The following is a 27,044-nucleotide window of genomic DNA, read 5'->3' as shown; positions in this document are numbered from 1 at the left end:
AAGCAGGACCAATCCCCAATTAAATCATCCCAGCCAGGGCTTTGTCAAGCCTGACCTTAAAAACTTCTAAGGAAGGAGATTCTACCACCTCCCTAGGTAACGCATTCCAATGTTTCACCACCCTCCTAGTGAAAAAGTATTTCCTAATATCCAACCTAAACCTCCCCCACTGCAACTTGAGACCATTACTCCTTGTCCTATCATCTTCTATGACTGAGAATAGTCTAGAACCATCCTCTCTGGAACCACCTCTCAGGTAGTTGAAAGCAGCTATCAAATCCCCCCTCATTCTTCTCTTCTGCAGACTAAACAATCCCAGTTCCCTCAGCCTTTTCTCATAAGTCATGTGTTCCAGATCATTTTTGTTGCCCTTCGCTGGACTCTCTCCAATTTATCCTCATCCTTCTTGTAGTGTGGGGCCCAAAACTGGACACAGTACTCCAGATGAGGCCTCACCAATGTCGAATAGAGGGGAACGATCACGTCCCTCTATCTGCTCGCTATGCCCCTACTTATACATCCCAAAATGCTATTGGCCTTCTTGGCAACAAGGGCACAGTGCTGACTCATATCCAGCTTCTCGTCCACTGTCACCCCTAGGTCCTTTTCCGCAGAACTGCTGCCTAGCCATTCGGTCCCTAGTCTGTAGCGGTGCATTGGGTTCTTCCGTCCTAAGTGCAGGACCCTGCACTTATCCTTATTGAACCTCATCAGATTTCTTTTGGCCCAAACCTCCAATTTGTCTAGGTCCCTCTGTATCCTATTCCTGCCCTCCAGCGTATCTACCACTCCTCCCAGTTTAGTATCATCCGCAAATTTGCTGAGAGTGCAATCCACACCGTCCTCCAGATCATTTATGAAGATATTGAACAAAACCGGCCCCAGGACCGACCCCTGGGGCACTCCACTTGACACCGGCTGCCAACTAGACATGGAGCCATTGATCACTACCCGTTGAGCCCGACAATCTAGCCACCTTTCTACCCACCTTATAGTGCATTCATCCAGCCCATACTTCTTTAACTTGCTGACAAGAATACTGTGGGAGACCGTGTCAAAAGCTTTGCTAAAGTCAAGAAACAATACATCCACTGCTTTCCCTTCATCCACAGAACCAGTAATCTCATCATCATCATTTTACAGGGGTGATTCCTTTAGTTCTATTTCTATTAAAAGTCTTCTTGTAAGAAAACTGAATGTTTTTCATTGTTCTCAGATCCAAGGGTTTAGGTCTGTGGTCACCTATGCAAATTGGTGAGGATTTTTACCAAACCTTTCTCAGGAAGTGGGGTGCAAGGGTTGGGAGGATTTTGGGGGGAAAGACGTGTCCAAACTACGTTTCCCAGTAAACCCAGTTAGAGTTTGGTGGTGGCAGTGGATATTCCAAGGACAAAGGATAAAATTAATTTGTACCTTGGGGAAGTTTTAACCTAAGCTGGTAAAAGTAAGCTTAGGAGGTTTTCATGCAGGTCCCCACATCTGTACCCTAGAGTTCAGAGTGGGGGAGGAACCCTGACAACCCCCCAACCCCTTCCCAATTTTTCACATTTGCTGTCAGGTTACCCTACTAAGAACAGACCATCCCACAAGCTAGAGCACCAGTTCCTCGGACCCTTCTGGATTTGTTAACAAATCAACCCTGTCATCTTCCAATTGCAGCTCTCTCAATCCCCTAAGGTACATCCTATGTCCCATGTACCTCTCCTTATACCTTACACAGAGGGCCCCTTTCCTGATCAGTCCCAACAGCTGCCCCAGCCAGTCCAGATAATAGGGCATGAGGAATATATAGGCCATGCTATCTTCAGTGCTAAGCTGTACTCCTAATCAATTGGGAGAACTATGGCCCTGAAGAATTTCCCTGGGAACCTGCTGCCTGTGCCCACACCCTGGCAAAAGGTTTTCATCAAGATCTCCCACATAAACGAGGCCCAGTGCCCACTCAGAGGAAGTGCCCTAGAGGGAGGGGGGGCAGTAACGTAAGGATACAGGGACAAGAACCTGAGTTTGCAGATCTTGGGACAGCTGATGTTCCCACAGTGCCACACAGCACCACACCCAGGGAACACTGTGGAGAGTAGGTGTCACAGGAAGTACCACTCAAGGGACCCAAAATGACAGTACCCTTTGGTCCTCTGGTTAGCCAAGTGCCCTTTTTAACCCTGGAGGGTGCACCAGGAAGTTTGTATTGGCAACTATACAGACTTTGGGCCTGCTGTGACTCCAGACTTCACCTGGTCTCTGACCTTGACCTAACTTTGACTCTGACTCTTGCTTACTGAACCTGGCTCTAGCAATTCCTCCAACCCCTGCTCACTGATTACTGTCCCTGATGTGTGCATCCTAGCCCCACTGTGTCTGCTAGACCAGACCGCCTATGCAATGGTCCCTTATAGTGAGGGGGCAAATATGCTGATGCCAGTTTTCTCAGCTGATGTATGTGCTGAGTAGCCCCCAATACCCAGAGAATTCACTGCCCAACCATGAGTTGCTCATATTGTTCAGATCTAACAGGAACAAAGGATCTTGCTGACCTACAGACATGACAAACCAATGCCCAAACTTAGAAACAATGCCTAGCCTGGAATGTCTAACTGTTGTGGGAGGACAGAGCATCATGTTTGTGGATCAGGGGAAGGGTGGGGAGTGTCATGTTTTAGGGAGGGGTAGAGTGTGTATTATATCCCAGGAAGGGGCGCTCACTGCAATGAATTGGAGGGGGGCGGACAGGGTACAAGTAGGGGCAGGAAGTACAATGTGATTTCCCCAATAAAGGGGTGGCAGGTGAGTGTGGTATGAAAGAGGGTCTGGGGAATGGAAACTGAGAATTCTGTATGGTGCTGCCTGCTGCCTTCTCCTAAGTGAGCAGTGCTGTGTGACAGCTGTGACTTCAGTAAAGCACCGCAGGATTTTAAGACAGTGTGGTCTCTCGTCATTCATTCTGAAACCTCTGGTGTTGTAAAGATCACTCTATCAAGCTTATGCTCAAATAAATTTGTTAAAGTCTCTAAGGTTCCACAAGTCCTCCTTTTCTTTTTGCGAATGCAGACTAAAACGGCTGCTACTCTGAAATCTATCAAACTTGAAGCCCTTTTTTGAAAGGCTCTTACTTTACCTTGTACAGCAGAGCTTTTTATAAGCAAATTGCTAAATTTATCAATTTTGGAATGAAAATTGTAGAATACAAAAGCAAAGTAAGAAATACAAATACCTTTTAGTCCAGATTTCTTTATTTTACATCAGATAGAGACAGAGATAAGTTATGTTTAACTTGTTATCATGGACAATCCTTAATGGAATGTTAAGTTTAACCATGGCCAGTGGACAATGATGGATTAATTAAATCACCAGGGTGCAATTCCATAGCCAAGGAATTCAAGCAACTTTGACCTAAAAAAGTTTTCCTTGGAGTGTCTCATCTAACCATTGTGCTATCCCCAAAGCTGTTTAACTTACGAGATCTCACAGGGTCACAGCATAAGGTGGCATGGCTGCAGGCAAAGCCAACAGCAGAAGAACCACACACACACTGAACTCTTTCAACCTGCCACTGATACGGGCACTAATTGTACATCAGACTCAGAACCACATTCAGCAGGAAGTTTGCAGCTTCTTACAAACAAGAACAAAATGTAAAAATGAAAACAGAGCCTGTTGCATTGAAACTGACCCTACTGCAGGGCGCGGTTGTGAGCCCTGCAGATAGCCAGCCTTCTGATGGCTGGCGGTTCCTCGGTGTCCCAAAAACTTGGAGGCCGGCATTGCAGGCATTCCCAGCACTTGGCTCCAGAGGCTCCAGTCCCCATAAATACTTGCACATTCTGAGTAACAGAGACTGTCAGTGACTAAAATGTGCACATAAATCAAGCACAATAACTTTAAACAACAATAAAGTAACCAGGCAACAGTTCCTAGCTCAGTCCTCAGGGGCAGTGCAACTAGGGTTGCCAACTTTCTACTTGCACAAAACCGAACACCCTTGCCCCCCCACCTCCAAGGCCCTGCTCCCGGCTCACTCCATCACTCCCTCTGTCACTCACTCTCCCCACCCTCACTCACTCGCTCATTTTCACTGGGCTGGCTCAGGGCGCTGGGGCGCAGGAGGGGGTGAGGGCTCCAGCTGGGGGTGCAGGCTTCAGGGTGGGACCATAAATGAGGAGTTCAGACAGCAGGAGGGGGCTCCAGGCTGAGGCAGTGGGTTAGGATGCGAGAGGGGGTGTGGGCTCTGGAGTGAGGACAGGGATATAGGGTTTGGGGTGCAGGAGGGGGAACCAGGCTTGGGGGTGGAGCTGAGGGATTTGGAGTATGGGAGGGGGCTGTCCCCCCCCAGCTCCTCCATGGAGACACAGCCCTGTCCACAGGTGCCGCCCCTGCAGCTCCCATTGGCCGCGGTTCCAGGTGGCACTTAGGGTGGGGGCAGTGTGTGGAGCCCCCCTGGCTGCCCCAGGCATAGGAGCCAGGGGAGGGACATGCTGGCTGCTTCCCGGGAGCCGCACGGCGTGGTGCAGAGACTAACAGGGAGCCTGCTATCCTCACGGTGTGGTGCTGCCAACCAGTCAACAGCCCGATCAGTGGTGGTGACCAGAGCTACCAAGATCCCTTTTCGACTGGGTGTTCTGGTCGAAAACCAGACACTTGGTCACCCTAAGTGCAGCACAGGGTTATAAAGACCAAAGTCTCCCCTATGTCCCCTCTGCAACATCCTCCTGCTGCATATGTGTAGTTGCCCCTACACCTCCTGCTTGCAGCCCACTGTGCTGTGCTGCAGTCCACGCAGGGACGGGAGGATTGCAGCCCCAGTCCCATCCATCGTTATCCAGTGTGGATGCAACTTGAGCCCAGGACCCCTAGACATGGGTCCTGAGAGTCTGCCAACACTATCCCACAATCCATGGTACGCTGTCCTTTGTGTCCCAAGACTAGCTAATCGACTCCCAGGAAATGGAAGCAGCCGCCCAGGTGCAAGTACAGTGGCTCAATGTTTAACTTCCATTCTATTCTGACTGCTGAGCTGCAAGCAGAGTGAACCTTATCCTGTGTTTGTAATGGCCACTGATATGAAGAAGCCCTTTGCAAGGCATGTTGCTAGCTGGTCTTGGGCGCACAGCCATATTTTGGTTAATCTCTGGTGCGAGGCAAGCAAACCGTTTGTCTTTAGCATGAGTTCCAGGAATGACCATGCATACCAGGAAATAGTGAGGATGTTGGTAGAGTTGGTGATTCACCAGATTGGTGGCCAGTGCAAGAAGTAGCATAAGCAGTTCAAAAACAACTACTGGAAAACCAGGGATGAGAACTGCACCCCTGGGAACTCTCCGTCATCTTCAAACAAGGAGTTTGACCTAGGCAAGCCATTTGTCCAGGTTTAAAACGGACACTTCTGCTTTTCTAAGGCTTGTCCCCCATCCCATACTGAGACAAAAACAGGCATGGTTGTATCTGTAAGCAGAGTCAGGATGGGCTCCACCCTGACATCTGGTGGTGAGGTGTGGCAAGTTGTGGAAAAGAACTTCAGGGGCTGATCTCATTTGCATAGGCACACCCACCCCGCATAGAATGAGGCCATAACTGCCCAAATGGTCACTTTGGCTGTTGTGGGATCCCCAGTGTCTCTGTTATTGGGGCGGGAAGAATAAATTGTTATTACCCTGATTATGGGAACTGTGCTTGGAACTGTACTTGGCCTTTTGTTATGATGGAGGGACTCACCATCAACTGAGTAGCACTCGCTAGGCAAGGCACATGGGTTCCAAAACTCAGTGAATTGAAAGAGACTTGAGACAGGTATTAGTACCTGGTAGTGTAGGCCCCTTTGTGAGGGCCTGAAGCACCAATTGCACCTCTGTCTCTCTCCACTGTGGAATATCAGAGCTAATTTTGGGTCTATTAAGAATCTTGCTACAGGTGCTGTGCTGCATTCACTTTGGCCTTGTGGTGCACCAGCACTAAGGCTCCCACTACTATGAGCTGAAATCACTGAGCACTGTGTCAAGCACTTGCATGAGAGGAAAGTGATCAGGAACAGCTAGTATGGATTCACCAAGGGACGGTCATGCCTGACTCATCTAATCGCCTTTTATGATGAGATTACTGGTTCTGTGGATGAAGGGAAAGCAGTGGATGTATTGTTTCTTGACTTTAGCAAAGCTTTTGACACGGTCTCCCACAGTATTCTTGTCAGCAAGTTAAGGAAGTATGGGCTGGATGAATGCACTATAAGGTGGGTAGAAAGGTGGCTAGATTGTCGGGCTCAACGGGTAGTGATCAATGGCTCCATGTCTAGTTGGCAGCCGGTATCAAGTGGAGTGCCCCAAGGGTTGGTCCTGGGGCCGGTTTTGTTCAATATCTTCATAAATGATCTGGAGGATGGTGTGGATTGCACTCTCAGCAAATTTGCGGATGATACTAAACTGGGAGGAGTGGTAGATACGCTGGAGAGGAGGGATAGGATACAGAAGGACCCAGACAAATTGGAGGATTGGGCCAAAAGAAATCTGATGAGGTTCAATAAGGATAAGTGCAGGGTCCTGCACTTAGGACGGAAGAATCCAATGCACCGCTACAGACTAGGGACCGAATGGCTAGGCAGCAGTTCTGCGGAAAAGGACCTAGGGGTGACAGTGGACGAGAAGCTGGATATGAGTCAGCAGTGTGCCCTTGTTGCCAAGAAGGCCAATGGCATTTTGGGATGTATAAGTAGGGGCATAGCGAGCAGATCGAGGGACGTGATCGTTCCCCTCTATTCGACATTGGTGAGGCCTCATCTGGAGTACTGTGTCCAGTTTTGGGCCCCACACTACAAGAAGGATGTGGATAAATTGGAGAGAGTCCAGCGAAGGGCAACAAAAATGATTAGGGGTCTAGAACACATGACTTATGAGGAGAGGCTGAGGGAGCTGGGATTGTTTAGCCTGCAGAAGAGAAGAATGAGGGGGGATTTGATAGCTGCTTTCAACTACCTGAAAGGGGGTTCCAAAGAGGATGGCTCTAGACTGTTCTCAATGGTAGCAGATGACAGAACGAGGAGTAATGGTCTCAAGTTGCAGTGGGGGAGGTTTAGATTGGATATTAGGAAAAACTTTTTCACTAGGAGGGTGGTGAAACGCTGGAATGCGTTACCTAGGGAGGTGGTAGAATCTCCTTCCTTAGAAGTTTTTAAGGTCAGGCTTGACAAAGCCCTGGCTGGGATGATTTAACTGGGAATTGGTCCTGCTTCAAGCAGGGGGTTGGACTAGATGACCTTCTGGGGTCCCTTCCAACCCTGATATTCTATGATTCTATGATTCTAAGTAGTGGGGAGCCGGAAGATCGAGAGTGCAGCAGTGCTGTTCGTGGATAGGCTGGCGGAGTGTTCGTGAGACAGCGGTTTGTTCGTGAGATGGTGAGCTGAGCGGAGCCGGTCGTGGTAGAGCGGAGCTGTTCGTGAGACAGCGGTGTGTTCATGAGACGGCGAGCTGAGCAGAGCTGTTCGTGAGACGGCGAGCTGTGCAGAGCGGAGCCGGTCGTGGTGGAGCAGAGCCCTGTGGGGCAGTCAGCTTCAGGACACGTAAGGTGCCCCTTACCTCTTTTCCCCACACACAGGCACATTTTAGCCAGATTGGGGAGTAACACTCTGCAGATGAACTTTTGAACTCTGGGGCGGGACTTTTTGGACTTTGGGAGATTTGTGGATTGCTGGACTCAAGAGACGTTTGGGTTCTGGGACTCAAGATCCCAAGGGAAAGGATGTGGCCCAATTTTTTGGGGTGGGTCTTTGCTCATGGTTTGGTTAATGAACACTAGTTGTGTTGTTTCCCCAATTTAATGCTGATGTTGTTTACCTCATGTTATTAAAGATTCTCTACTACACCAAGACTCTGTGCTTGCGAGAGGGGAAGTATTGCCTCTTTGAGGTGCCCAGGGGGTGTGTAAGATTTTCCCAGGTCACTGGGTGGGGGCTCGAGCCAGTTTTGCGTTTGCTTTGGTGAGAGGGAACCCCTGTGTACTGAACCCGGCCCTTGCTGCTATCAACTTGGCCTGGCAGAAGGGTTACATATCCAGTGTCAGATGGGGGATGCCATGTTGAAGAGTGTGCCACTCTGCTCTCACTGGCATGATCTCAATGAGTGTAAGGTCATGCTGGGAGTAGCACGCTCTTCAAAATAGCATCCCCTGTGCAGTGTAGTTGTTGTAAGATCATGCTAGCTGGGGCAGGCCCACCCTTTAATGGAATGCTAAACTGTCTTGTACTGTTCAGCCACTAGGTGGAGATGCATGTAAAACTCCTTAGTTAAAGCATCAGAGGGGTAACCATGTTAATCTGGATCTGTGAAAGCGGCAAAGAGTCCTGGGGCACCTTATAGACTAACAGATGTATTGGAGCATAAGCTTTCGTGGGAGAATACCCACTTTGTCGGATGCATGTAGTGGAAATTCCCAGAAGCAGGTGTAAATATGCAAGCAAGAATCAGGCTAGGGATAACGAGGTTAGTTCAATCAGGGAGGATGAGGCCCTCTTCTAGTAGATGACGTGTGAACACCAAGGGAGGAGAAACTGCTTTTGTCCTTGGGGAGCCATTCACAGTCTGTGTTTAATCCTGAGCTGATGGTGTCCAATTTGCAAATGAACTGAAACTCAGCAGCAGTTTCTCTTCGAAGTCTGGTCCTGACATTTGTTTGCTGCAGGATGGCTACCTTTACATCTGCTATTGTGTGTCCAGTGAGGTTGAAGTGTTCTCCTACAGGTTTTTGTATATTGCCATTCCTAATATCTGATTTGTGTCCATTTATCATAGAATCATAGAATCATAGAATATCAGGGTTGGAAGGGACCCCTGAAGGTCATCTAGTCCAACCCCCTGCTCGAAGCAGGACCAATTCCCAGTTAAATCATCCCAGCCAGGGCTTTGTCAAGCCTGACCTTAAAAACTTCCAAGGAAGGAGATTCCACCACCTCCCTAGGCAACGCATTCCAGTGTTTCACCACCCTCTTAGTGAAAAAGTTTTTCCTAATATCCTTATTGATCCTTATCCTTATTTATCCTTATCCTTTTACTTAGGGACTGTCCAGTTTGGCTGATGTACATAGCAGAGGGGCATTGCTGGCACATGATGGCGTATATTACATTGGTGGACGTGCAGGTGAATGAACCGGTGATGGTGTGGCTGATCTGGTTAGGTCCTGTGATGGTGTCGTTGGTGTAGATATGTGGGCAGAGTTGGCATCGAGGTTTGTTGCATGGATTGGGTCCTAAGTTAGAGTTACTATGGTGCGGTGTGTCATTGCTGGTGACAATATGCTTCAGGTTGGCGGGTTGTCTGTTAGCGAGGACTGGCCTGCCTCCCAAGGCCTGTGAAAGTGAGGGATTGTTGTCCAGGATGGGTTGTAGATCACTGATGATGCGTTGGAGAGGTTTTAGCTGAGGACTGAGGACTGTATGTGATGGCCAGTGGAGTTCTGTTGGTTTCTTTCCTGGGCTTGTCTTGCAGCAGGAGGCTTCTGGATACACGTCTGGCTCTGTTGATCTGTTTCCTTATTTCCTCATGTGGGTATTGTAGTTTTGAGAATGCTTGGTGAAGATCTTGTAGGTGATGGTCTCTGTCTGAGGGGTTGGAGCAAATGTGGTTGTATCTCAGCGCTTGGCTGTAGACAATGGATCATGTGGTGTGTCTGGGATGGAAGCTGGAGGCATAAAGGTAGGCATAGCAGTCGGTGGGTTTTTGGTATAGGGTGGTGTTAATGTGACCGTCACTTATTTGCACCGTGGTGTCTAGGAAGTGGACTTCCCATGTAGATTGGTCCAGGCTGAGGTTGATGGTGGGGTGGAAACTGTTGAAATCATGGTGGAATTCTTCCAGGGTTTCCTTCCCATGGGTCCAGATGATGAAGATGTCATCAATGTAACGTAGGTAGAGAAGGGGCGTGAGTGGACGAGAGCTGAGGAAGCGTTGTTCCAGGTCAGCCATAAAAATGTTGGCATATTGTGGGGCCATGCGGGTGCCCACAGCGGTGCCACTGGTCTGGAGGTGTCTATTGTCACCAAATATGAAATAATTGTGAGTGAGGATAAAGTTACAGAGCTCAGCAACCAGTTGTGCTGTGGCATCATCAGGGATACTGTTCCTGATAGCTTGTATTCCATCTGTGTGTGGGATGTTTGTGTAGAGAGCCTCTACATCCATGGTGGCTAGGATGGTGTTTTCTGGAAGATCACCAATGCATTGTAGTTTTCTCAGGAAATCAGTGGTGTCACGGAGATAGCTGGGAGTGCTGGTGGCATAGGGCCTGAGTAGAGAGTCCACATATCCGGACAGTCCTTCAGTGAGAGTGCCAATGCCCGAGAGGATGGGGCATCCAGGGTTTCCGGGTTTGTGGATCTTGGGTAGTAGATAGAATAACCCCGGTCGGGGCTCTAAGGGTATGTTGATTTGTTCCTGTGTTAGTGTAGGGAGTATCCTGAGTAGATAGTGCAGTTTCTTAGTGTATTCCTCAGTGGGATCTGAGGAAAGTGGCCTGTAGAATTTGGTATTGGAGAGTTGTCTGGCAGCCTCCTTTTGGTAGTCAAGACATGTTCATGATGACAACAGTACCTCCTTTATCAGCCTCTTTGATTATAATGTCAGGGTTGTTTCTGAGGCTGTGGATGGCAATGCGTTCTGCACGACTTAGGTTATGAGGCAAGCAATGTTGTTTTTCCACAATTTCTGCCTGTGCATGTCGGCGGAAGCATTCTATGTATAGGTCCAGACTGTCATTTCGACCCTCAGGAGGAGTCCATGTGGAGTTCTTCTTGTGCTGTTGATGGGAGGGTATCTGTGTATCAGTGTGCTGTTCAGTGTTATCTTGAAAGTATTCTTTGAGTCGGAGACGGCGAAAGTAGGCTTCCAGATCACCGCAGAACTGTATCATGTCCCACGGGTGGTGGGGCAGAAAGAGAGTACCCGAGATAGGAGAGACTCTTCTGCTGGGCTGAGTGTGTAGCTGGATAGATTGACAATATTGCTGGGTGAGTTAGGGGTACCAGTGTTGTGGCCCCATGTGGCAGGTAGGATTTTAGACAGCTTACAGTCCTTTTTCCTTTGTAGAGAGGTGAAGTGTGTAATGTAGATCTCCTGTCTTATTTTAGTAAAGTCCGTTTGTATGGAAGGTTGGTTATTTATGAGAGTCTCCAGGTTGGAGAACTCTTTTTTGATGTTTTCCTGTTTGCTGTATAGGATGCTGATCAGGTGGTTCCTCAGTTTCTTTGATAGTGTATGGCATAATCTCTCACTGTGGTCTGTGTAGTATGTAGATAGCAATGGATTTTTCACCTTCAGTCCATTTGGTATGATGTCCATCCGTTTGCATTTGGAAAGGAAGATGATATCTGTCCGTACTTGTGCACGTTTCTTCATGAGGTTGATGGATTTCCACTCCACACAGCTAAATGCAGTGCCTTGCATGGTGTCAAGCATCAGAGGGGTAGCCGTGTTAGTCTGGATCTGTAAAAGCGTCAAAGAGTTAGTTAAAGTAACTTTAGCTATACCTGGCAGAGCATTAAAGGACCTTACAGTGAACATATCTGGTGTGTATATTGCTTGGAAGGAAGCTTCGTAGCCAGTCCATAACTGGTACAGGAGCATGACATGTGCCATTCACAGAGGTACTGGAAAGGCTGGTATTCCAATAATGCGTGAGTGACCACTCTAGTTTGACCAAGTGCTGGCTACTGTGCTGAGGATTCAGCCACCAGTGCTTCATGACAGCCTGGGAAGCCATGACGGTGACCTTCTGACCCCCAGAATCCAGGATATCATGGGAGAGGAGCCAGCAAAAGCCAGATCAGGCTGCCGAAATGACTCTTGTGCTCACACTGGTTCCTGAGGACCAGAGCAGTTGCATCACATCTAGGGCCCCTACTCAGTGTTTGATGACTCCCAAAGGAGCAGCCTGCAATGGAACCAGCAACAGAAACACAAGAGGCAGAAGTGGCCTCTCAGCCTGGTATGTTTCAGACTCCACGTCTGTTGTTCTTATGGCATGAATGGGATGGATTTCTGGTTTATGACCCAATGCAAAATTTATTAGAAGCCGCAGCTTGTATCTGCTAATTAGAATATCTGCTAATGGTGAACTGCACACCGGCGCCTGGTTGTCACCCCAACATAATGACCACATGGAATTCGGAATGGAGACTGGGAAGTGCAAACAACAGTGAAGCAAGCATTTATCATTAACTTTTTACTGGACACTTGCACATTCTTACAAAGACAAAACAACAGACAGGAGTATTAAAAGTAAGAACCTTATATTGCCTTCCCTTTTAGTATGTGAGACCATACAAACAGCGCATGCCACAACATAAGGAGCTGCCTGTAAACAGTACACTGCCCAGGCGTGGGGGAAGGTTAAATGTAGTTTATGGATGATGGAATCAATACCCAAAGTATGGCTGAGGTAGTATGCAGTTCAGAAATGTTCTGGGGGCAGGAAAATATCTGTGTAATCCTATATAACCATGTGTATTTGCATGTAGTCCCTGGGTAGATGCATTCAGAGCAACCTGCATCAAGAGGTGTAGGAAGGCAGTAATCCATGTGGACACTAATGTAGCATCCTATTCATAGAATCATAGAAGATTAGGGTTGGAAGAAACCTCAGGAGGTCATCTAGTCCAAACCCCGGCTCAGAGCAGGACCAACACCAACTAAATCATCCCAGCCAGGGCTTTGTCAAGCAGGGCCTTAAAAACCTCTAAGGAAGGAGATTCCACCACCTCCCTAGGTAACACATTCCAGTGCATCACCACTCTCCTAGTGAAATAGTGTTTCCTAATATCCAACCTAGACCTCCCCCACTGCAACCTGAGACCATTGCTCCTTGTTCTGTCATCTGCCACCACTGAGAACAGCTGAGCTCTATCCTCTTTGGTACCCCCCTTCAGGTAGTTGAAGGCTGCTATCACTCTTCTCACTCTTCTCTTCTGCAGACTAAACAAGCCCAGTTCCCTCAGCCTCTCCTCATAAATCATGTGCCCCAGGGCCCTGACCATTTTCGTTGCCCTCCACTGGACTCTCTCCAATTTGTTCACATGCCTTCTGTAGTGGGGGGCCCAAAACTAGACTCAGGAGTTCAGGTGTGGCGTTACTAGTGCTGAATAGAGGGGAATAATCACTTCCCTTGATCTGCTGGTAATGCTCCTACTAATGACAGGTTTCAGAGTAACAGCCGTGTTAGTCTGTATTCACAAAAAGAAAAGGAGTACTTGTGGCACCTTAGAGACTAACCAATTTATTTGAGCATAAGCTCCGATGAAGTGAGCTGTAGCTCACGAAAGCTTATGCTCAAATAAATTGGTTAGTCTCTAAGGTGCCACAAGTACTCCTTTTCTTTTTGCTCCTACTAATGCAACTCAAAATGCTTTTAGCCTTCTTGGCAACAAGGACACACTATTGATTCATATCCAGTTTCTCATCCACTGTAATCCCCAGGTCCTTTTCTGCAGAACCGCTGCTTAGTCAGTCGGTCCCCAGACTGTAGCGGTATGACGCAGCAGAGAATGAGTGGGGTGGATTGACCTAGGAATGTTGCAGGGGAGTTTACTGGGAATGTCTGCATCAGTGATGAGATAGCAGGGGGTGACTTCACTGTCTGGGACCATACCTGAGCCTGTAACCTGAGCTGGGAGGGGGGTTGGGTCCAAGTGACACCTTCTGCCTGGGAAACTGGACAAAGGCTGGAGGAGGAGCTGGAGGGAGGCTGGGTGAGTCGGCTGGAGGGGGTTTCATTTTTGGAGTGGGCTGGGGAAGAGGAGGGAGCCCCTAGAGCTGAGGACTAATCTCCCTGCCCCCCAGAAGGACCTGACTAAGGGGTCTTGTTTATGCCTACAAGCTCTGGTCTGGATTGTGTTCCTGTCATCTCTAATAAACCTTCTGTTCTACTGGCTGGCTGAGAGTCACTGTGAATCACAAGAAGTGGGGGTGCAGACCCCTGACTCCCCCAATCTCTGTGACAACTGGTGGCAGTGGTGAGATCTACTGCACCCTGTGGATGGAGCTTCCTGCAGTAAGTGACTGGGGAGCAGTAAAACGAAGGGGGATTGACGGGGACCAGGCGTGCTGAAGATTCAGAGAGGAGTGGTTTCAGGGGGTGGAGGAGCTACGCTTAACCCCTGGGAGTGTGTGACAAGCGAGAAGGACTGTTGCAATAACAGGGTCCCCTTGGGCACTGCGGTGAGCAGTCTCGGGGTGGAGGAGTCTGCGGCTTGACCCTGGGAGAGAGGTAGTGACCTGAAGAAAGCTGGCACAGTAGGGGTTCCTCCCGGAAATCGTGGGGAGCTGTGTTAAGGAAAAGTTAGCACATGTGACTCCATTTTGGTTTGGGGCCCACCATTGTTTAAATGCCAGCATATCATACACCAGGAGGAGTGATCCTTAGATACTGAATCCCTGTGAAAATCCTCCTCCTTGTCTCAAGCCTGCCTTGATTCCTAGTATCTGGTTTTTGTCAGTCTCTAACTCCCTGTCTTTTGGCCTTGATGTGAGGCCTCCCATCCTGATAATAAAAGTTACTGATGCATGGCTTTAGGACCATGCTGTGTAATTAACATACTGGTATAGCACAAGGAATGCACCAAGCAGGGACAGGTGGTAGATAAGACAAGGGTTTGTTTATTGGCTAAGGTTTCCGATGCACGAGGGCAACATGCTTTGCTAAAAAGTATATAACCTTTGTATAATCTGTATTCAGGGTCTCCTCCTGGCTAGCATGGGGGCACCACGCTCGAGCGTAATAAACTTAGTGTCTTTTGGGAACTCTGCAGTTGTGGACTTTGTTTCTGTGCCTCAGCCTAGATTCGAACTGTACGTGTCCTACCAGGTGTAATTCGTAGCATTTGTGTGCGTGTCCTACAAGGTATAATTCGCAGCAGTTGTGTGCGTGTCCTCTCAGGTGTAATTCGTAACAGTTTGGCGACCACGAAGGGACTCTAGGCTCGCCCCTACAAGCGAGACTACACTCCTCCTCTTGGACAGCTCCAGCCGGCACAGGGTGAGTTCACCTTTGAGAACTCCGAGGAGGGGGGGCTGTGAGCCGTCGCTTAGGCGATAAGGTGACACATTTTGTGTCCTTTTGGTAGCCCATTATGGGTTCTGGGCAGAGTGTAAGTAAGGGGACCCCTTTGGCTGAAATTCTCGAGAATTGGGGGAATATTTCTGGCACCCATGGGTTAGGTAGGAAGAAAGCTGTTATTTTATATAAGGTTGAGTGGTCAGCACTAACAACTCAAACATCTATTGAATGGACACTGGACGGGTCCTTTGCTGGGGATACATTAACAGGGCTTAGGAGGAGGCTGGAGGACAAAGCTCCAGTCCAGATGGATTATTGGTATGTATGGGACAACTGGGCTTATGCCTGTGCGAAAGGACGTCCTCTTTCCTCCTCCTTTTCCTATCTATCTCAGGGGTCTTCAGCCCCGCTCTGTGCTATGCCTGTTTCTTCTCCTCCCTGGCCTGCTTCTGCCCCTCCCCTGGCTTACCCTCGGCTTTCTGACTTATGCCTATCATCTCCTTGCTCGCCACCCCCCTGCCCGTACGGGCCCACCATTGACCCACCTGGTTACTCTGCAAGCTCCCCTCATTCAGCAATCCCTTGTTACTCATAGTATGGACGGGAGTGAACGGCTAGCCTTCCCCTATGTTCACTGCCCCTTTGGCCCAGGCGATTTAGTAACATGGCAACAGCAGATGCCTCGCCTGCGTGACAATCCAGAGAAGGTTCTGCAAACCATTTGGTCTGTATTTACCGCATTTAATCCTACATGGGCAGATGTCCAGGTAATCCTGGACACACTTTTTACCCCTGACGAGAAATATTCCATTCTGGATGCTAATAGGCGTTGGGCAGGGGAGGATAGTACTCGGGCTTCTTGGCCCCTGACTGATCCCAATTGGAATCCTAATGTGCTTACTCAAATGGGCCTTTTAAAGGCGGGTAGAAACGGCCTTTTAGAAGCTATACGCAAAGCTGGTAGTAAAACGGCTAACTGGTCTAAAATCCGCGAATGTCGGCAAGAACTTACTGAGTACCCCTCTGCCTTTTTGGCCCGGTTGTCCAAACAAGTTCGTGTATATGGGGGCGGTATAAACCCTGAGGCAGAGGAAAACCGTCCTATGATGGTCTCCTTTTATGTTGATCAGGCAGCATCAGATATAAAAAAATATTTTTCTAAGCATGTGCCTGATTGGTCAGGAAAACCCCTCCAGGAGGTAGTCTGCCTGGCCACCTTTGTGTTTAACGGCAGGAATGAGGAGAAAGCATGGGAAAAATGTAAACAGAAGAAGGAGGAGGTAAGTATGTTAGCTGCTGCCTTGCAGGCTCCTTCAGGAAACCAGCATTGGCAAGGGCGCGGAGAGATGAGGGGAAGGGGGCATGGACGGGGGACAGGAGGAGGGGGAGGTTGGGGTAAAATGAGGGACGGAAATTGTAATTATTGTAAGCAACCAGGGCACTGGAGGAGGGAGTGTCCCCTGCTTCCCCGAGGGGCTCCTTGGAAGAGCCAGGTAGAGGCTAATCCTTCTTTTCCCCCTAATACCCCCAGAACCTTGTTAACCCCCAGTGACTAGAGGCGGAGGTTTTGGGGACTTTGGGAGAGTTGGAATGGGACTTGGGGTTACAGTCACAAATTTATTTGAAAGTTGGGGAACACCTTGTGCCTTTTCTAGTAGATACTGGGGCCACCCTCTCCACTTTAACTTTTGTTCCGGGCTCTCTGTCCGATACCAAGGTTTGGGTGCAGGGTATAGAAGGCAATCCCTGCCCGGCTCCTTTATCCTACCCTGTCCCTATCGAGCTTGGTTCTTTAAAGCTATCACATAGGTTTGTTGTAATGCCGGAGGGCCCCGCGAACCTCCTCGGGAGGGATGTGCTGGGCAAATTGGGGGCACACATATATTGCACCCCCGAGGGGCTCCACATGTCCGTTCCGGACTCGGCGGTTGCTTCTCTTATGGCATCGGTTACCCCTATTCCTGGTGTGCCCTCTGAATTGTCCAGTGTTCCCCACACTTTGTGAAGCACAAATCGTACTGATGTGGGTCTTCTTAAATCAGCAATTCCAGTGAGTCTGAAAACAAGGGGTGGACCGCCTCCGTCCGTAAAACAATACCCCTTGCCGAGGGAGGCGGAAGAAGGCATCTCACTTCTTATTGACAGCTATTTGACTCAGGGGGTTTTAGTCCCCTGCAGTTCGCCCTTTAATACTCCCATTCTTCCAGTAAGGAAGCCTAAACCGGGACCAGACGGGCGTCCAGTCTATCGATTTGTTCAGGATCTACGGGCTATAAATGGTTATGTTATAGCCCCCCATCTAGTTGTCCCTGATCCGAGCACTATTCTAACACTGATTCCTCAGTCAGCCACTTGCTTTACTGTCATAGATTTGTGTGCAGCATTTTTCAGTATCCCTTTGCACCCTGATTCTCAATATTTATTCGCATTTACCTGGAAGGGTCAGCAGCTAACATGGACGCGTCTTCCCCAGGGGTTCTCAGGATCCCCCACTATTTTTTCCCGGATTCTCACAGAGGATTTAAAAGACATTGTCTTGCCTAGTTCGTCTGTCCTGGTTCAGTATGTGGATGATGTTAGAGGGCTTATTCCTTCACCCACTTACTTCCCTGGTCCTTCTCACATGAACAGAGAGCAACAATACCCGAAGTCCAAAGGTGCAAACAATTCGATGTTTATTGGGGTGAACTTCCAGCAGGCCTGATTCCAGTTTCCTTCCTTAGTATCCTCCTTCCCAGCTCTGACACCACAGAGCCTTACACCTGTGTCCCTGTTCCCATTCCTACCCTTAGCAAAACATGATTCCAATTTTCTTACCCCCATTCCCTGTTCTCATCTCCCCCTTTCCCACATGCCCATGCCCACCCCCACCCACACCCACACCCTTCCTCATTGACTACAGACTATATAGTAAAACTTGAGTTCTGCTTAGCTATACCTTAACCAATTATTTTCCTGAAATTTAACTAACCAATCCTAACATATTGTAACATGATTATGTAACCAATTATATCCCACCACCTTAATTAGTTTACACCCAGCAAAATTAATTATACAGCAGACAGGAACAATCACAGAACCAGACAGAGATTATACAGACAAACAATAGCAAAGTGGGAACTACAATGACAAGACAACACAGAAACGAGGATTTCACATCCCAGCTATTGATAAGTGAGTTCTTGCCAGACAGGATGCTATCAAACTAAGTTTCCTTTTACATTTTCTAGGCACTTCCCTTTCTCTGGAGGTGATAGGAACTATCAGGACAGGATTGTATTCCTAACAGCCGAATAGCACCTTATTTCAGTGTGACTAGTTTGGAATGTGAGGATGTGACCGTTCACTTCCCAGCTTATGGCTGCCTCTGCTGCTTAGCCAAAGGCCTTAGCCTAAGAACAGGGCCACAAACTGTCACAGTAAGAGAAGGCCCTTACACCGGCAGACAGTGATTTCTTTCTTTTATACCTCTAGAACTAGCCAAGCGATAAGAATACACCTAAATTCTTAGAGTATAGGCCTTTACAGACAGACCTGAATATATATATCCTAACAGATGATTTGTTAATTGCTGCCTCAGATCATAACACATGTTTAATTGACTCTGTTGTTTTGCTTACTGCATTAGCTAATAAGGGTCATTGTGCATCTCCATCCAAGTTGCAGCTGTGCCTAGATCAGGTAATTTATTTGGGCTTTGTAATTAGGCCTGGGGAGTGCTTACTCTCCCCTGATAGGGTGCGGGCAATCCAGGATTACCCGCGTCCGACTACCAAAAAGCAGTTACGGGCTTTTCTGGGGGCTGCGGGGTTCTGCCGACCCTGGGTCGTGGCTTTCGGGGAATTGGTGAAACTGTTAGTTCGAGCTACTACAACACTGACCCTCGATCCTGTCTCCTGGACCCCGGAAATGGAAGACGCTTTTAAATCCATCAAAAAGGCTCTGATCTCTGCGCCCGCCTTGGGATTCCCGGATTACGGTAAACCATTTTCTCTTTTCACTCACGAATGGCAGGGGGTGGCTAGCGGCGTCCTTTTGCAATACCTGGGGGATCGCCCACGCCCCGTAGCCTATTACTCAGTACAACTGGACCCCGTTATTCAGGGCTCTGTCTCCTGTGTACAGTCTGTTGCTGCTGCTGCTGTCATGGTTGAACGGTCACGACCTATTGTTCTGGGGCACCCTCTGACTGTCTGGGTCCCTCATGAGGTTGAAATTCTCTTAAAACAGCATTCTACACAGGCATTGTCTCCACAGCGGGCTCACAAATATGAACTAATCCTGTTGGCCGCTGACAACGTTACTTTACGCCGCTGTAACGTCCTCAATCCAGCCACAATGCTACACCTCCCAGAGGACGGTACCCCTCACCATGTATGCATGGATGTCTTCGCGCAGGATGGTAAGCCCCGCCCGGATTTAGCGGACTCCCCTTTAGTTGAGCCCGATTTACTTCTTTTACAGATGGGTCCTCGTACTATTTAGATGGCCACCGGGTCTCGGGCTATTCGGTTACCTCTCAGGCAGATGTTATCGAGGCTGCCCCCCTACCACCTTCCTTCAGCACCCAGGGTGCAGAGTTACATGCACTTACCAGGGCTTGTTTATTGTCTTCAGGGAAAACTGTTACCATCTATATGGACTCTAAGTGTGCTTTTGGGGTTTGTCATGCTACAGGCCAGCTCTGGAAGCAACAAGGATTTTTAACCTCCTCAGGCACAAAAATCGCTAATGGCCCTCTAATCTCTGCCCTTTTGGAAGCTATTCAGGCCCCTCATCAGGTGGCGGTGGTTCATTGTTATGCGCACAGGCAGTCTAACAGTTTTGTATCTCAGGGCAATGCATTAACTGATTCAGCCGCAAAGGCTGCAGCTCTACAGCCCCTTCTGGTTTCGGCTTCCCTCCCCCGGATGTGTCCTTCCCACCTGCTGACTGGACGCTGCTGTATGCTGACGTATCCTTGGAGGAGCTGCACAACTGGAAATGCCGGGAGGGATCTGAGGGCTCCGATAAGTGGACCAACTTTCCAGAGGGCCTGAAGCAATACCAACCAGAAAGGCAGATGCAAGATCTGTGGTCAAGTTCTTAATGAAAGACATTGTACCCAGGTTTGGTGTCCCTGAAGTCATTGATTCAGATCGGGGCTCATACTTTACTGTAAAAATTTTGGAGGAACTGTACCGGTGCTTGGGGATTATCTGACAATTACACACCCCGTACCACCCCCAGTCTGCAGGTAAAGGTTCCTGGATTCACCATAGCTACGTCAAGTTGGTGACGGGACCCCCACCTGACTCTGGCGAGCCAGCAGACGAGCCACTTCATGAATGAACACTACAACCAACCCATGGACTGAGCTTTCCAGCTACTGGGACCTTCACAGCTCACCAGGACTTTTTGTGTTCCTGTTTATTGGACTTACATTGGGGGTAGTGTTTTTTGTATGGTACAGGGGAGGATGTCGACATTGGTATGGTTTGACTGGGGGGTCCTCTCCCTATTCCCAAGTCCAGTACAAGGATGGGAGGGCAATAGCTTCTTGAATTTAATCCACGCTATCAAACAGGGTGTAAATCGAACGCAGTGTTGGATTTGTATTCATACCCCCACATATTTAGGTCAGGGGGTCCCGTTGGTAGGGGTACCTATCCCCCTTAATCGAACACTCCAAGCTAAGCTATGGGCAAACACTACATTTAACTGGAATGTTACAATCCAAATATGGTCTATTGATATGGTGGCCCAGGGTAATTATGCTTTATGTGTGTCACGACGTAAGGGCATAGAAAATACAGTTTTTGTAGGGAATTTTGTGGGGTGCAAGGACACCACCCAAATCAGCTCTGGTGCGGGAGGCCCCTCTACCTACTCCAGAACCCTGTGGCCAGTCCCCGAGGGGTCTGGCTGGTATTGGTTATGCAATCACACAGTCTATAAGGTTCTCCCAGCAGGATGGTGTGGTATATGTACTGCTGTGACAGTACACCAGAACCTGACTCGGGGAGAGATCCGCAATCTAGTATGGAGGGACCGACGAAGTATTCCTTTAAACCCCCTTTCTCATCGGCCCAAAGGTTTTCACTCCTTTGTGCATTGGTTTCTGCCATGGTTGGGAGTAAGCAAGCTTAGGAAAAAGCTATAGTTAACATTTCAGCTGCTTTGGAACTAATGGCAAATGCTACTGCAGATGCTCTATCTGCCCTTCAAATTGAAGTCACCCAGCTATCCCAAACTACATTGCAAAACTGCCTAGCCCTGGATTATCTCCTTGCAAATCAGGGTGGGGTTTGTGCTCTGGTCAACTCAAGCTGTTGTGTATTTGTAAATCAGCACCATAGGGTGGAAACTGACATCCACATCCTCAAGCAACAGGCAGCCCTATTCCACCACATCAGCCTCGACACTACCAGCGCCGGATTCCAGGAGGTCTGGGACTGGCTCACCTCATGGCTACCGGATGTGGGGACTTGGGGACGGCGTATTTTGTATTTACTTTTTTTGACTGTTATTGTTTTTGCGTTATTTTTTGTATGCCTACAATGCTGCAGTATGTGCTGTCGGCAGTTGCTAACCCTGCAGCGCGGTTACTCAGCCCCAATATAGCTTACTGACGTACAAAAAGAAAGGGAGGACTGTTAAGGAAAAGCTAGCACATGTGACTCCATTTTGGTTTGGGGCCCACCATTGTTTAAATGCCAGCACATCATACACCAGGAGGAGTGATCCTTAGATACTGAATCCCTGTGAAAATCCTCCTCCTTGTCTCAAGCCTGCCTTGATTCCTAGTATCTGGTTTTTGTCAGTCTCTAACTCCCTGTCTTTTGGCCTTGATGTGAGGCCTCCCATCCTGATAATAAAAGTTACTGATGCATGGCTTTAGGACCATGCTGTGTAATTAACATACTGGTATAGCACGAGGAATGCACCAAGCAGGGACAGGTGGTAGATAAGACAAGGGTTTGTTTATTGGCTAAGGTTTCCGATGCACGAGGGCAACATGCTTTGCTAAAAAGTATATAACCTTTGTATAATCTGTATTCAGGGTCTCCTCCTGGCTAGCAGGGGGGCATCACGCTCGAGCGTAATAAACTTAGTGTCTTTTGGGAACTCTGCAGTTGTGGACTTTGTTTCTGTGCCTCAGCTTAGATTCGAACTGTGCGTGACCTAGCAGGTATAATTCGCAGCATTGGTGTGCGTGTCCTACCAGGTGTAATTCGTAGCATTTGTGTGTGTGTCCTACCAGGTGTAATTCGTAGCATTTGTGTGCGTGTCCTACAGGGTATAATTCGCAGGAGTTGTGTGCGTGTCCTCTCAGGTGTAATTCGTAACAGCTGCGAGCACACAGTCCTGCAAGTAGCCAGCAGGAAGATGTATGCTAAGTGCCTTAAGTGTGACCTGGTGGAGCTGTGCAGGCAGAGGGGGCTGCGGTTTGGGAGACTCACCAAAGAACAGCTGATTGCCCAGCTGGAGGAAAATGATTGCTCGGATGCACTGATACCTGCCTCTGAGGGAAGCATCCCAGCAGACGCAGCGTGGGCCCTGGAGCCTGACTGGGTGGGGAGGGGTCAGATTGCTGCTGAGGGCATCCCGAGACCCCTCCTACCTATGCCTAGGGGAGGGGCTGGGAGGAGCCCAGCGAATACTGAGGGCACCCTGACCCCAGCAGCCAGCAGGGGATCCTCCTGGAGGAGCTCCCCATCCCTGAAACTGAGGCGGCTGGAATGAGAGAGGGAGATAAAATTGAGTTGGAAGATCGTGAAAAAGAGCGAGAGGATCACGAAAGGCAGCATCGGCATGAACTGGAATTGGCAAGGCTGAGGAGCACCGAAGCCCCGGCTGTGATGAGTGAGCGGGGACCCAGGACTGCATGGAGCTTTGATAAGTGCCTCCTGGCCCAGCATAAGGAAGGGGAGGACATAGATGACTTCCTGAATGCCTTTGAGAATGCCTGCAAGATGCACAGGGTTGACCCTGCAGACAGACTCCAGTTTCTCACCTTCTTACTGGACCCCAAAGCCTTGGCGGTGTACAGCCGAATGGAAGGGGCGGAGGCAGGGGACTACAAACTATTCAAAAAGGCCCTGCTCCCTGAGTTTGGGTTGACTCCCGAGATGTACAGGAGAAGGTTCCGGAGTCAGTGTAAAGCCCCTGAGGGCTCATATCTACAACTGGCCCTCCAGATGCAGGGATATGCCCACAAGTGGGCAGATGGGGCCCAAACTAAGGAGGACCTGCTCGACCCAGGACTGGCTCTAGGCACCGGCAAAGCAAGCACGTGCCTGGGGCGGCACAATTCCAGGGGCGGCATTCCGGCCATCCTTTTTTTTTTTTTCTTGGCTTGGGCAGTTGCGCTCTCAGAGCTTGGGGCAGCAAAAAACCTAGAGCTGGCCCTGGCTTGACCTAATCGTACTGGAGCAACTGTATGGGTGGTGCCCATCTGACCTGAGGCTCTGGTTGGTGGACAAAAAGCCAGAGAACCCGCAGCATGCAGGGCAGCTGGCCGACGAGTTTGTGAACAGTTGGTCAGGGGATAGCAGGGAGGAGTCCCAAAGGAACAGGCCAGCCATGATGCAGAGAGAGGAGGAGTTATGAAGAGCATTCCTGATCTGTTCCTGTCAAAAGCATCACACAGAAAGACAGACCCTTTGTTTCCCTACCCCTCCAGCTTTGAAAGTATCTTGTCTCCTCATTGGTCATTTTGGTCAGATGCCAGCGAGGTTATCTTAGCTTCTTAACCCTTTACAGGTGAAAGGGTTCTGCCTCTGGCCAGGAGCGATTTTATAGTTCTGTATACAGAAAGGTGGTTACCCTTTCCTTTATATTTATGACAGTCTCTAATAAACCTTCTGTTCTACTGGCTAGCTGAGAGTCATGATGAATCATAATGTGGGGGTACAGGGCCCTGACTCCCCAATCTCCGTGACAAGCGGTGCATGGGATTCTTCCTTCCTAAATGCAGGTCTCTGCACTTGTCCTTGTTGGACCTCATCAAATTTCTTTTGGCCCAATCCTCCAATTTGTCTAGGTCACTCTGGACCCTATCCCTACCCTCCAGTGTATCATAGAATCATAGAATATCAGGGTTGGAAGGGACTTCAGGAGGTCATCTAGTCCAAACCCTGCTCAAAGCAGGACAAATCCCCCATTTTTTTTTGCCCCAGATCCCTAAATGGCCCCCTCAAGGATTCAACTCACAACCTTGGGTTTAACAGGCTAATGCTCAAACCACTGAGCTATCCCTCCCCCCAGTTTAGTGTCATCTTTGAACTTGCTGAGGGTGCAATCCATCCGATCATCCAGATCATTATCATTAACAAAGATGTTGAACAAAGCTGGCCCCAGGACCGACCCCTGGGGCACTTCACTTGATACCAGCTGCCAACTAGACATTGAGTTGTTGAGCACTACCCGTTGAGCCCAACAATCTAGACAGCTTTCTATCCACCTTATAGTCCATTCATTCAATCCATACTTCTTCAACTTGCTGGCAAGAATACTTTGGGAGACCGTATCAAAAGCTTTGCTAAAGTCAAGATGTATCATGTCCACTGCTTTCCCCATATCCACAGAGCCAGTTATCTCATCATAGAAGGCAATCAGGTTGGTCAGGCATGAGTTTCCCTTGGTGAATCCATGCTGATGGTTCCTGATCACCTTCCTCTCCTCCAAGTGCTTCAAAATGGTTGCCTTGATGACCTGCTCCATGATTTTTCCAGGGACTGAGGTGAGGCTGACCGGTCTGTAGTTCCCTGGGTTCTCCTTCTTCTCTTTTTAAAATATGGGCACTATATTTGTCTTTTTCCAGTCGTCCCGGACCTCCCCCGATCACCATGAGTTTTCAAAGATAATGGCCAATGGCTCTGCAATCACATCAGCCAACTCCCTCAGCACCCTTGGATGCATTAGATCTGGACCCATGGACTTGTGCATGTCCAGCTTTTCTAAATAGTCCTTAACCTGTTCTTTCACTACTGAGGGCTGCTCAGCTCCTCCCCATACTGTGTTGCCTAGGACAGCAGTGTGGGAGCTGACCTTGTCTGTGAAGACCGAGGCAAAAAAAGCATTGAGTACTTCAGCTTTTTCCGCATCATCTGTTACTAGGTTGCCTCCCCCATTCATTGAGGGTCCCACCCTTTCCCTGACCTTTTTCCTGTTGCTAACATACCTGTAGAAACCCTTCTTGTTACCCTTCACATGTTGATTCCCCCAAGAATTTTGGCCCAATCCTGGATGCTGATAATTGCTAATTTTTCCTGTAGTGGGAACTCCAGATGGTCAAATAAAATGTCCATTTGCCATTCTGGAACTTCTAAAATTGTGATGTCCTCCAGAATGTGGAATGCCCAAAAGGATAGAAAAGGATTAGCTAGTAAGCCACACCCCCTACCACACCCCCAAAGGCCAAGCTGGTCCTCCCAATGAGCCATTGGCTTGGGGGAACTTTGACATTGCTGATCAAGTCTATCAGTCATGTAACTCTTTAAGATGCCTCTGACGGGTTACCCGCACTCTATGGTGCACCTGATATACTGGGGTACCACTGAGCTAACCTATTCCACCAGCCTGGGCTACCTTACACTGCCCTGCAGAGCCAGGCCCTAAAGCCTCCTCCAGCACACACACAGGTAGGGACATACCCAGCTGCAGAAAGACAGAGACACTGAAATCAGCTCTGTATGGAAAACTCAGCTAGGGAATTGCTCAGCACTCAAGTGCACACCCACTCTGGAGTGTAAACCCAAAATTGTATTATATTGTCTTGCGCTGCACAGAGAACTGTACAGTGTAAGCTCATAAAATTCACCCCCTCCCTCAATGTGGAGGAAGATATGCACAGCTTTTTGCCCCCCAGTTATGAATTCCACATTTCAGAGAAAACAAGAACAAGTTTATTACTAAAAAAGGTAGATTTTAAATGATTATAAGGGATAGCAAACTGATCAAAGCAGATTTGTGAGCAAATAAAACAAACGCAAACTAAGCTTAATACGCTAAAGAAACTGGTTACAAGTAGTACTTTCTCACCCTTTAGGCATTTCTTTCACAGGCCAGACACCTTTTCCAGCCTGAGCTCAGCTCTTCACCCCACCCCCCTTGTCTCTTAGATGTTTCCAGCGGTCACTCTGGGTGGGGATTCAATGAAGAATGAACACTGATTAAGTCACTCCCCAGCTTTAAATAGGTTTTACATATGGTGGGAACCCTTTGTTTTCCAGTGTGGTTCCATCCCCCCAGCGGAAAAATACTGGTATTCTATTATGGAATCCAGTAGCAGATGACATGATCACATGTCCCTACAGTGTCAAAGTAGCCATGAGTCAAAGGCCATTTGTAGTATTCCAGGAAGCTTCTCAGGAGGTGGGAGATTATCATCTTCAAAGACCTATTGTTCTCCCTAATGTCCCCTCCAGACTGAAGTGTAATAAGTTCATAGAATCACAGAATTCTAGAATATCAGGGTTGGAAGGGACCTCAGGAGGTCATCTAGTCCAACCCCCTGCTCAAAGCAGGACCAATCCCCAACTAAATCAAATGTTGTTAGGGTTGATGCAAGTTGTTAGGGTTGATGCAAAATTGCACTAGATAAATCCCTCAAACTGCTGGGAAGCAACTCCAACCTAAAATTTGCAATGGCCCATTAGTGTAGCCCCTGGGACTATGCTCACTGACATTTCTATACTAGAGAGACAAGGTGGCTGAGGTAATATCTTTTATTGGACCAACTTCTGTTGGTGAATGAGACAAGCTTTTGAGCTACACAGAGATCTTCTTCAGCTCAGGAAAATGCATTTTAAAGTCTCTACTGGGAGCCTGTGGTAAGAATTTCACCTTGAACCAAGTCTAGTTTGTTAAGTTCAGAAAACACTTTATCCTTATTTCTCTTGTAACCATTTCTGCATTTAATGCCTTATACTTGTACTCACCTAAAATCTGTCTCTTTATAGTTAAATAAATTTGATGTATTCTTTAATTAAAACTAAGCCAGTGTTTTTAATTGTTTGGGTAACTCCATTAA

Source organism: Eretmochelys imbricata, chromosome 24, assembly GCF_965152235.1.
Source record: "Eretmochelys imbricata isolate rEreImb1 chromosome 24, rEreImb1.hap1, whole genome shotgun sequence".
Classification (NCBI taxonomy): Eukaryota; Metazoa; Chordata; order Testudines; family Cheloniidae; genus Eretmochelys; species Eretmochelys imbricata.
The sequence above is the reverse complement of the archived record's forward strand: the minus strand, read 5'-3'. Positions refer to the sequence as shown.